The sequence below is a fragment of the Petromyzon marinus genome, unplaced genomic scaffold, assembly GCF_048934315.1.
Source record: "Petromyzon marinus isolate PM22_M1 ecotype Great Lakes invasive population unplaced genomic scaffold, UKy_Petmar_22M1.pri1.0 PM_Scaffold_1, whole genome shotgun sequence".
In the NCBI taxonomy this organism is placed as follows: domain Eukaryota; kingdom Metazoa; phylum Chordata; class Hyperoartia; order Petromyzontiformes; family Petromyzontidae; genus Petromyzon; species Petromyzon marinus.
The window spans coordinates 4129231-4140688 of record NW_027423057.1 but is presented as its reverse complement, the minus strand read 5'-3'; positions in this window follow the sequence as shown (position 1 = coordinate 4140688).

The window sequence follows — 11458 nt, the reverse complement described above, 5'->3', positions numbered from 1 at the left end:
CGGCAGCAAGTTTATCTCAGGGAGTTGACCCGCACACGACAACTGGGTCTGTCCCGCGTGTTCACGCTATAACGCGGTTGCCTTCATTTAGGGAACGCGCACCGCCATAAGGCGACTTGTGAGCAGTCGACGCCGAACTACTTTCTTGAGCTGCGCGGTTGAGCGAGATGAGACGGTAACGCGGCGGCGTCCCCTCAAGTTGTTTGTAACCCAATTCTGACTGCGCTTGGACATTCATTACGGGGGAAATAGTTTTCGCTTAGCGCGGCACTTTTCAGGAACGCATCTACTGCGTTAAACGAGGACCCGTCGTACAGGTGCTGTGCACACTGTACTGGGAATCAAAATCTGTTTTGACCCTGGAGAAATCCGAAGCGCTATCAAGCTCTCACTCACAGGTGTCCAGTAAAAGGCGGTGGGGGGGTCACCAAGTGACACGCAGCTTGACCGTGGAGTAGACCGCGAGGACGCCAACGTCGCCTAGGCAACGCCGCCCCCCCGCCCCTCTGGCTCTGCCTGCCTCGCTCTGTGCACGTGAGGTGCCAACCACGTGACGCGGGCCACTGCGCGCGTTGCGTCACCGCTCACCGTGGGGGGCCCCTCCGCTACGTCCACATCGTACAGTCGCACATTCATTACTAGTTACTCTTAATCATGTTTATGGTCATCGTCATTAAAGGTGAGTTTAATAATAATACCACTACTACACAATGTGTGCATTAATATATACGGCATGAATAAAATGCACCTGTAAATATCCTAAGTAAGTTTGACCTGACATTATTGCACAACAATTGCCCAGCCACCGTGGGATGTTTATCCTCCAATGTGTATCTGGCTCTGACCTGACTTATATAAAAGTGCAGCTCTGCAATTGCTTGGTCACACGACCGCTGGTGAAAAGACTTTCATGAGAGCGAACTCTTTACGAGTATTTGGTCTACTTTTCCATATAACAATAGGTTTTACCCTTTCTGGCAATACAACAGGTGTCAAGATGTTAAAACACCAAACAGAATCCTCATTCAAGGAATCCTGTCTGCATTAACCACACGTACTTGTGGTGAACATGCAAACATGCTCTGATAATATATGCATTGTCTTTGAAACTGATTAGTCCACACCAGGAAGGTCCCATATTCTACTTTTCCACGTTGACCAGATGTGTTGGAAGAGCCGGCTGAAAGCCACACTTTGCTGCATCACACGTGACTTGCCGATCAGCTAACTGTGGTGTACCCATTTAGCGACCTATGGTCTGTGAGTTCAGTTTACTAACCATTAACAGCATGGCAGCTTTCTAATTGGCTTGTGTGACAATTAACCCATGTCATTATCTCTTGCACAGCCTGAAATAAGTTTTGGCGTCAGGGATGGAAATTATGACTCACCCACCTGCACCTGCCTTGTGCTCCCAGACACCTAAGGACCTTACTACCGCTGTGAGAAATTGACGGGCGTAGACTGCTGCATGGCGATGATGTATTCACGTCGTTCCTGCTGTTTTCCTCTTTTGCTAGGTGATGCAATTGGTGTGCCAACACCTCCAGATGCAGTTCCTGAAGGACGTGGGCATTCGGGACATGTTCGTTTTGCCTGTGATGAATGAGTTTGTCCAAACACACAGGGAAGTCAGCTTGTTCATCGAGGTGCGTTTTTCATGTTTATTTCACTCGATTGGTCGTCTGTTTGCAAGGTCATGCTCTGCCCAGAGGTCACCCACTGAGATTTTTTTTTACCGTAACATTACCGTCACTTGGGTTTGGTGATCGATTCAACAGGGCAAAAATATTTGTAAGAAGCGTAAACATGGCAACGTGATCATTGTCAGACCACGGAGGACCTTCAGAATGCCGAGTATGATCTTTAAATTGATCCTGGATGTCATTCCTGACTTACAGTACCCCGGGGTTTACAAATTGAGTTGTACCTGTGGTGATTGCTATATCGGGGAGACAAAGCGACATGTCTCTGACCGAATTCGCGAGCACAAATGAGATTTGAAACACGGCAGAACGAATTCTTCTGCTGTGGCTGATCATTGTCACAACGCTATGGGTGATCATGAGATTGTCTTCTCCGATACCAAGGTTCTCTGTAAACCTATAGGTTATCACCAGAGATGTGTTCACCAAGCCATTCAGATATACAAATACAGGCATACCTTCAACCGAGAGGATAGTTTCAAATTAAGCAACCACTGGAAGGACGTTTTAAATCATACCAACCGTCAACTAATTTCTAACAGCAATTTCAAGTAGTGGTATACCAAGCATATTCCTTCCGAACTTTCTATTTCCCTTTTTTCTACTTCCCCCTGACAGCACATTCTTGCCGATCTTTAATTTTTCTATTTTTTTTCCGTTTCTATTGCACATACACAGTGACCCATCCCCCGCACCCTCTACACAACAAAAGACGGATTAACTCAGCCCCGCACCCCACCAAGGTCCCCCTACATGGCTCCTCCCACCCGCCCCCCCTTAACCTGCATTTAAGCTTTTCTATTTCCACGGTTTTCTACTCCGCACCTTACAGCACATTCTTGCCGATCTTTAATTTTTTTCTATTTTTCCGTTTCTATTGCACATACACAGTGACCCTCCCCCCACACCCTCTACACAACAAAAGACGGATTAAGTCAGCCCCTCACCCCACCAAGGTCCCCCTACATGGCTCCTCCCCCCCCCTCCCATAACCTGTATTTAAGCCAGAGGTTTCCAGAGCCTCGCCACTTGGTGCAGCGATTTTTTGCTGTGACTGTTTCCACCTGAAGACGGAAGCTTGTGTTACCTTCGAAACGTCGTGTTTTAATTTATTATTTTATTTAATTTTAATTTATTTTTTACCTACGTGACTTAACCGAATAAAACCAAAGATTATAAAATAAAACCCCAATTCAGGACCCTACTGTGACTCAGTGTGGATTTCTTGGAGTAAGTCTTTTATTATAAAGAATTACAGGGGCTGTTTGATGACACGACTAGGGAGCTGGCTTGCACTGCGGGGAACTTAATATTCAATTTGGATTCTGCAACCCTCAATGACCTTTTTAAGTTCCATTTGTGCATGTAAAACTCGCACAAACAACCATACCCAGAAACCCATAGACTCCAACAGAGACCCATGCATTCCTACAGACACTCAGACTCACACAGCAACCCCATAGACTCACACAGAGTCCTTTTGACATGCACAGAGACCAATAGCCTCACACAGAGATCCATACACTCAAGAGACCGAAAAACTCACACAGAAATCCATAGATTCGCACAGAGGTCAATAGAATTTTAATCTGAATATTTATTTATACTGGATGAATCTGATGAGCTATAACGATCTGTTTTCACAGACGTCCAATCGGGCGGGTCAGAACATAACAAAAATACAATACAAAAACACGACAGGGAAGGTAAACAAATTGTTTAAATATATACAAATTAAACTGAACTGTTTTTATCTTACCATAGACTAAAATAAACCTGTTGGACTCGCACAGAGACCTTAACCACTAAACCTCGAACAAATAAAACCCTCTAAAACCTCTAAACCCCGTAACTATCTAAATCCCTAACCATTTAAACCCATAACCATCTAAACCGCTAACCCTCTCAAACCCTTTACCCTTAAAACCCTAACCCACCAAAAACCCCTCACTCTCCAAACCCCTTAGTCTTTTAACCCTAACCTTCGAAGCCATTAAAAATCAAACCCTCAACCCTCTGAATCCCTAACCCTCTAAACCTTGAAACTCTAGGCTTCTAAAACCCTACATCCCTAATATTCTAAATACCAACCAATCTAAACCAAAACCCTGTAATGAACTAACCCTCTAGACCCCTAACCCTCTGAACTCACAACCTTCTAAATCCTCAACTTCTAAAACCCTAACCCTCAAAACCCTAACGTTCTAAAACCCTAAATCCCTAATCTAATCCCAACACATTTAAACCCCAACCCTCTAAAGAACTAACCCTCTAGATGCCTAACCCTTAAAACACCTATACCCCTAAAATGCTAACCCTCTAAACACATAACCCACTAAACCCCTAACCCTCTAAACCCATAAAAAAAATTTTGGGGTTAGATTGTGTAACTATAAATGTGTCGTTAAACCAGCCACCACCTGACACAGCCAATTAGGAAAATTTGTCACATCAACAAAAAGTGCCATTTAGTGTTGGAGACTAACCCAATATTAGTTGTGAAAGTCTAGGTGTTAAACCCTCAACTCTCAAACCACTAAACCCCTAACACTCTAAATCCCTAACCCTCTAAACACCAAATTCTCTAAAGGACTTTACTCTGAAGACTCCAACCGTCTAAACACCTCACCCTTTAGAACCCTAACCCATAAACCCCAAAAACTCTTAGCTGTCTAAACCCTTAACCTTCTAAACCAGACATGGGAAAAGCACGCCCCCCGGGCCGTATACGGCCCGTTGGGCTTTTTAATCCGGCCCGCCGAACTTGTACAAATATTATTATTACTAAATTAAATTTTACCTTTCTCCTGTAATGCCCCCATTTCCCCATTAGATGGCGGACTTTGACCGGGAGTTACGACATGTTTTTGTATGTTCATGTTCGTACAATTTGTTAAATTGCCTTGCAAATAAATGCTTTGCTACCTGTTAAAGGCCAAATCCTTTCATGTTATTATTTTTACATGCCATTTATATTAGTTCACACAAACACTCCATCCATCTGTTCCTGGCCCGGCCCCTCTGTCAAATTTTAGAACCCATTGTGGCCCGCGAGTCAAAAAATTTGCCCACCCCTGTTCTAAACCCTTAAACCCCAAATTGTCTAAACCCATAAACCTGTAAAACCATAACCCTTTAAACCCCTCACCTTATAAACCTCTAATCCCCGAAACACCGAAACCTCTAAACCCATAATCTTCTCAAACTCGTAACCTTGTAAACCAAAACACCGAGCAATCAAAACCCATAAACCCCCTAAACCTCTAAACACCGACAGTAACTCTAAACCCTTAACCCTCTAAACCCATAACCTAAACTCTACCAAATAAAGACCTCAACCCCTTCACCCTTAAAACCCTCTCCGTCTAAACTCCTCACCGTTTGAAATCCTAACCCAAATACCTTGAAAACCCCAACCCTCTAAACCCCTCACCCTCTAATCCCCTAACCCTCTACACCCTTAACCCACTAAAACCCTAACCCTAAAACCCCTAATACGCTCAAACCCTAAACATCATAACCCTTAAAACCCCCCAAACCTCTAAACTGCTTACCCCCTAAAAACCCCAAAACCTCTAAACCCCTAAGCCTTTAACCTTATAAACTCCTAACCTCTAAACCACTAACCCTTTAACAATCAAACCCCATAAACCCTCTAAACACCTAATTATCTAAACCGAGAACCCTTTAAAACCATAACCTTCTAAACTGTAACCCTCTAAAACTCAACCCTCAAAACCTCTTTACCCTTAAAACCATAACGGTCTAAACCCATCACGCTCTAAAATCCTAACCCATAAACCCCCAAACCTCTAACCCACTGAACCCCTAACCTAAACCCTTAAACACAAAATCTTTAAACCCAAAACCCTCTAAATTACTAACCCTCTTAACCCCTCTACCCTTAAAACCATATTTTTTTGAACCCCTAAACCCCTAACTCTTTAAAACCCTATACCCCTAATAGCCTAATCCTCTAAACACCTAACCCTTTAAACCCCTTTACCCTTAAAACCCTAACCCTCTAAACCCCTAACTCTAGAATCCCCTAAACCCCTAACACTCTCAACCCCTAAACCCTATAACCCTCGAAATACCTAAACATATAAACCCCTTATCCCCAAAATACCCCAAAACCTCTAAACCCATAACTTTATAAACCCCTAACCCTCTAAACCCCTAGCCCTTTGTGTAGTGTGTGGTGGGTGTCACGGGGTTGGTGGGTGCAGGGTGTGTGTGGTGGGTGGTGGGTATCACAGGGGGGTGTATGTGTGGAGTGTGCATGTGGTGGGTGTGGTGATAGTGGTCGTGGTTCACAACGATCCATGACCACCACCTCTACTGTGTGGTGGACCGGCCACCACACAGCAGCGCGCGTCGGAGGAGTGAACGGATGGTTCTCCCTATGCGGGCCAGGCCCCCTCGCTTCCTCTTCTCCTCCTGCATCACCATCGCCTGATCCTCTTTCCTTGTCATCTCCTTCTCCTCCACCACCATCTCCTGCACCACCATCTCCTCCTCCTGCTCCTTCTTCATCTCCACCTCCTCTGTCTCCCCCTCCATCTCCTCTTCGTCCTGCACCACCAGCTCCTCCACCAAGGTCTCCTCCTCCTGCACCACCAGCTCCTCCACCAGGGTCTCCTCCTCCACCTGCACCACCAGCTCCTCCACCAGGGTCTCCTCCTGCACCACCAGCTCCTCCACCAGAGTCTCCTCCTGCACCACCAGCTCCTCCACCAGGGTCTCCTCCCCCTCCTGCACCACCAGCTCCTCCACCAGGGTCTCCTCCTGCACCACCAGCTCCTCCACCAGGGTGTCCTCCTCCTGCACCACCAGCTCCTCCACAAGGGTCTCCTCCTCCTGCACCACCAGCTCCTCCACCAGGGTCTCCTCCTGCACCACCAGCTCCTCCACCAGGGTCTCCTCCTGCACCACCAGCTCCTCCACCAGGGTCTCCTCTTCCACCACAAACGTCAGCTTCCATTTAGAGGCCAGGGCAAGCGCGGAGGATGGGGGCAGGGCCGGCTCCGCTCTATAAAGAGATGCGCACGACACCGTTCCAACTTCCTGCTACAGCAGAGATCACAGCCCCCCCCCCCCACCATCGTCCGCGTACGGACTGTGTGCAGAGATAGATTGACCAGGCTAATAACGATGGTGCAATAATGCAGCATACCTTTGCCCATCGTGGGTCTGGTTACAGAATGGGCATTAGTCTTGCGATATCACAAAGGATGAAGGGCTACATGGTAAAGATATGGCTGCCTCATTATTTGTCCTCACCCAGGAACCAATTATAAAAATACATCCGTATATAACCGAATGTATACGTGGGGTTTGAACTGTACATGTGTTCGTTTGCAGGCAGCAGGGCTGGAACTCAGTCAAAGAGGGACCTGGGTTTGATTCCCATACTTGGGCCACTTTCTCCGTGTGGAATGTGGAGTGTGTTCTACCCCCCCCCCCCCCCCCCCGTTTTGTCCTGCATTGGTTTCCAAAATCAGAATACATTATTTAGACTGGATGAAGAGGAATCCGATAAGCTATGAAGCTCTTCTTTCACAGATATGCAGTCGAGGCACAGGGTCAGCAAGTTACAACAAACAAGAGGAGTGCAACGTGTAAAAATGTAAGCAAGTCACAAAAAATTGAGCACATAAGCACAAAGTACATAAAATCCTGCCAGATTTTCAACACTAAATGTAAACTTGGGCAAGGCAGCAAAACATCAACAAAAACAGCCCCAGACCCCTCCAAGACAACACACAGTCCCTCAATAAAATTGTACATTAAAATGTAACTTTCATTCCTTTGGGTTTGGCATTTTCCTCCACGTAACTGAACCCTGACACACGCCACGCAACCAGTGTTGGATGGACATCCTCGCCAGTGTTAGAAATTGAACCTCCAAATCACTCAATTGGGATCACATAGCAGCAGTAGCAAAAGCAAATTTGTTCTGTACTGCAAACAACTTGGCAGGACTCTACTGAAAAAGAGTCTTGAGACTGAGTGAGGCTCATGCTGGCTAAATAAGGGTAGTAGTAATAAATATAAATACATTAACGGGAGCAGAGCCGTCCCCCGGGTACGGTGTACTGAGGAAACCGCCCCAGGCACCGTGCTTTTGGCGGCCCTGTGCTTCGATGTCACGGTGTCAGACATCAAATGTCTTTTTAACACGTAGGCTTTCGCACCAGATTGGCTCACAAATGATGACATCACATTCACATTTATCACTAAGACCGAAACAGGAGTATTTCTCCACAATTCTGGCCGTCACCTTATGAGGCTGGTTGCAATCCCCGGCAAAATGTCGTACTCGAATAGTAAATGTGGTGGGTTTACTTTCCAACACTGGTGTGCTGATATAGTAACTAATTGGCACATTTTGTTTACATGATACACCTTACTAATTGGCTGTGTTGGGTGGTGGTGAGTTTAACAACACATGTATATCTATGCGATCTAACCGAAAAAACCCCTGTATTGTTGGTAATACTTCCGATTTAATTGTGACTTGCCCCGGGCCCCACACCTCCCTATGGACTGCCTTGAACATTGGACAAGCAACTCATGGCTTACCGTCACTCAGCAGCTCCAAAACACTGTACACTGCCAGGAGCAGCAATGGTGGTGGCGGTGGCGTTGCTGGTGGTGCTGGTGGCCACGGTCCGGAGCCAGCTGTGACCCAGCGCCTGCGCTGGCGTCATACGACAATCCGGATCCCATCTGTTGAGAGACGCACCGGGGTCACACGTGGCTCACATGCTGAGAGAGGCGTGGTGAGAGGATTGACGTTCCTTCCCTTCTCCCACGAGGTCCAGGATCGCACGGCATCAGCGGTAGTCTTGGTAGCAGCGGCAATCCTTCAATACGCGGTACTCTAATAATGCCCTGAGCCTCGCACTGCCGAGGAGCATCTTTAACGGACCTCCAAAGAGGGCGATCTTAACACCGGTGGTACTGGTTATCGGCAGGTTAACTCAGCTCCACATCTTCCTGGTGATCGGTGGAGGGCGATCGTTGATCACCTTGGTGGGAGAAATCCTCATGGGGAGGGGGGAGGGGGTGGGGGATGATTCTTACCGCAGGCAGGAGCTGACAAAGTCAACAAACTCCGGGTCGTGGCTTTTGAGTGCCCCGTGAAGTGACAAGCTCCCTGGCACCCTTCTCTTGACTGGGGAGAACATCATGCCCAAACGATCTGCAGGAGACATGCACAGCAGGAGAGACACACAGTCACCAACCACCACTTTGCCCACCTACCCACTTGCCCACGCGCCCATTTACACACCCACTCACCCAAGGAATTGAAAATACAAAGAGGCCCCCCCGCATGGCCACCCCCCCAAAATACTACAACAGCTCCAGGCCACACCCTAACACTGAATCCGTCCAGTTGCTCGCCCCACCCTTCAACTAACCAAAGTAGTGCATTCCGTCAGGAGCTGCATACATAATGCATCTTGGAGGCAACCCAAGGATCTGCACATGGTTGAGATAAAGGCAAAAGTCACCCGTGTAGCCGCAGCAGACTGTAGGGGCAAGTGCTTTTAGTAGTGAGTAGAAACAGCAGCAGCAACAGTAGCGGCACCTGTTGAGGGCCAGGACTGTGGTACACACAGAGAGGGGATAGTTGGCCATATTGAAGCAGGTGCACACGGCACCAGGTACTCATTTGAGGCTGATTTGTACTAGGGGATGCCCAGTACCGGTTCAGATAATCCTCACTGATGTTGGCCGTGAATTGGAATCAAACTCGCATTACCGGGTTTGTAGCTGAGCACGCTAACCGCTACACCACTCCTCCCCCCACACGTTCAAGACACACACGTGGACACGCATAAAACATACGATGGCTGCCATTCGCCAGATCACCAAGTAGCCAATCGCCCCCCCTCTCCTGGCTCCCCCCCCCCCATAGCCTACAACTTCAAGAAAGGAGGGGGGAATCACGAGCGGGTGAACGTCCAGTTGGAAATACCTCCATGCAGCACGGGAGGTGGTCATCGCGGCTGTCCGAATGGAATAATTTCCTGCCGGTCGCCAACTCCGCCACTGTGCAGCCCAGTGCCCACATGTCCACTGCACACGTTAATCTGTAGCCCAGCAATACCTCCGGAGAGAGGTATGGCAGGGTCCCACCCACATGCAGAGCTGCACAACAACAACGAATATATAAGTACGTGTGTGTGTATACTCACTGTGTCATGAACAGCATCGTTATCACACACTGTCACATGTACAGACACTAAGAGACTTGCACACACACACACACACTGGAACACAGACACACCCACACGCAGAAACTCACACCCACACGCAGAAACTCACACCCAGGTGAGGTTACTCACGTTGCCTTTTCACAAAAAAGCTGGTGCCAAAGTCCGTGACCCTGATGGTGCCAGTCACGGTATCCTTGAGTAGAACATTTTCCTAAAGGAAGAAAGGCAGAAGTAATTCACACTCGGAGGTTACGCCGATAGCATTCAGCCAGCAGTGGATCAATCACGTACCACGGTGCAAACTAAACAGGGGAACTAGGTGAGGCGTAGCGCCGTCATCAACCTTGAGTCAAGTGCAACATTCGCTGTTTTCTGACAGCTGCCACTGGGGGTGCCCCTTTCAAATGCGTCAAGATGAGCGATGTTAGTCGAGGCTCATCACATTTAAAGCTCTCTGAAGCACCATCTAAGTAAAAGGGTGCGGCTCTATAGACAACTTATCCTAGTTGCTCACAGCTGCCCGATAACGAGTTACGGACCAAAAAACACACTCGAGGGCGCACGGATTTCGTGACGCTTTCCACCGCACGTTTGTCTTGGGAAGTTTTCCATTTACAGCATGGAAGCTGACAACGGGCAGCTGTCAGTTCAAACGCGTGTTTGGCACGTTTTGAAAATCATTCTTTTCGGCTCCGGTTTGTGTTTCCCAAAGTTTGGGGCAACGCTGTCATCTACATTGCTGGTTTTATCTGTGGTGAGTCCCGCAATAGCGACACGACTCTACACAACAGTTTAATTCATACCAGATCATCACCAGAGGTAAGGTGACCCTGCTTCCTTCCAGATAGACGGACAGAGCTAACACATCGACCCTGTGACCAACGTGGTTAGTTTTCTCTATGGACCGAGTCCCCAATAATGACACAACTCCGGAACAAAGTCACGCTGATTGCTGTGTCCACTCACTGGCTTGATGTCTGCATGGATGATGCTCCTGGCCTTGGTGTGGCAAAGGAACTTGAGGATGCCCCTGGTGTAAGTTTTCACCATCCCCATGTGCAATTTCCGGAACCCCGCTTCCGTAATCACATCATAGAGGCTCTCCCTGTGAAAGAGGCAGCAGCAGCAACAACAATGACAACAACGAAGCAGCGTCAGTGTCATACCCTGCAATACTGCGTGGATTCTGATAACGACAATATTAATATGATATTTGCACATTCACGACTAATATGATTCATAGCTCAGTGTGGGTTTAGGTCATCGGTTTGTTGATAAACCAAATCAGTTAGCACATCTGTCCAATTGCTTTCATTGGCTCTGTTTCCGGGTGGTGGAATTATCCATTAGGAGATACAAACTCCACGCAGAAAGGCGTCCGAGTTGAGAATCGAACTCAGGGATTTTCACCGAGGGGCACAAGCGTCACCACTGCGCTGCAGCCAACCTGCTGATCGAGTGGAGGCGTGGCTATATAAAAGTGGGCGGGGCTGATTGAGAAAAGAGGAGTGGCCTCGTGCACCC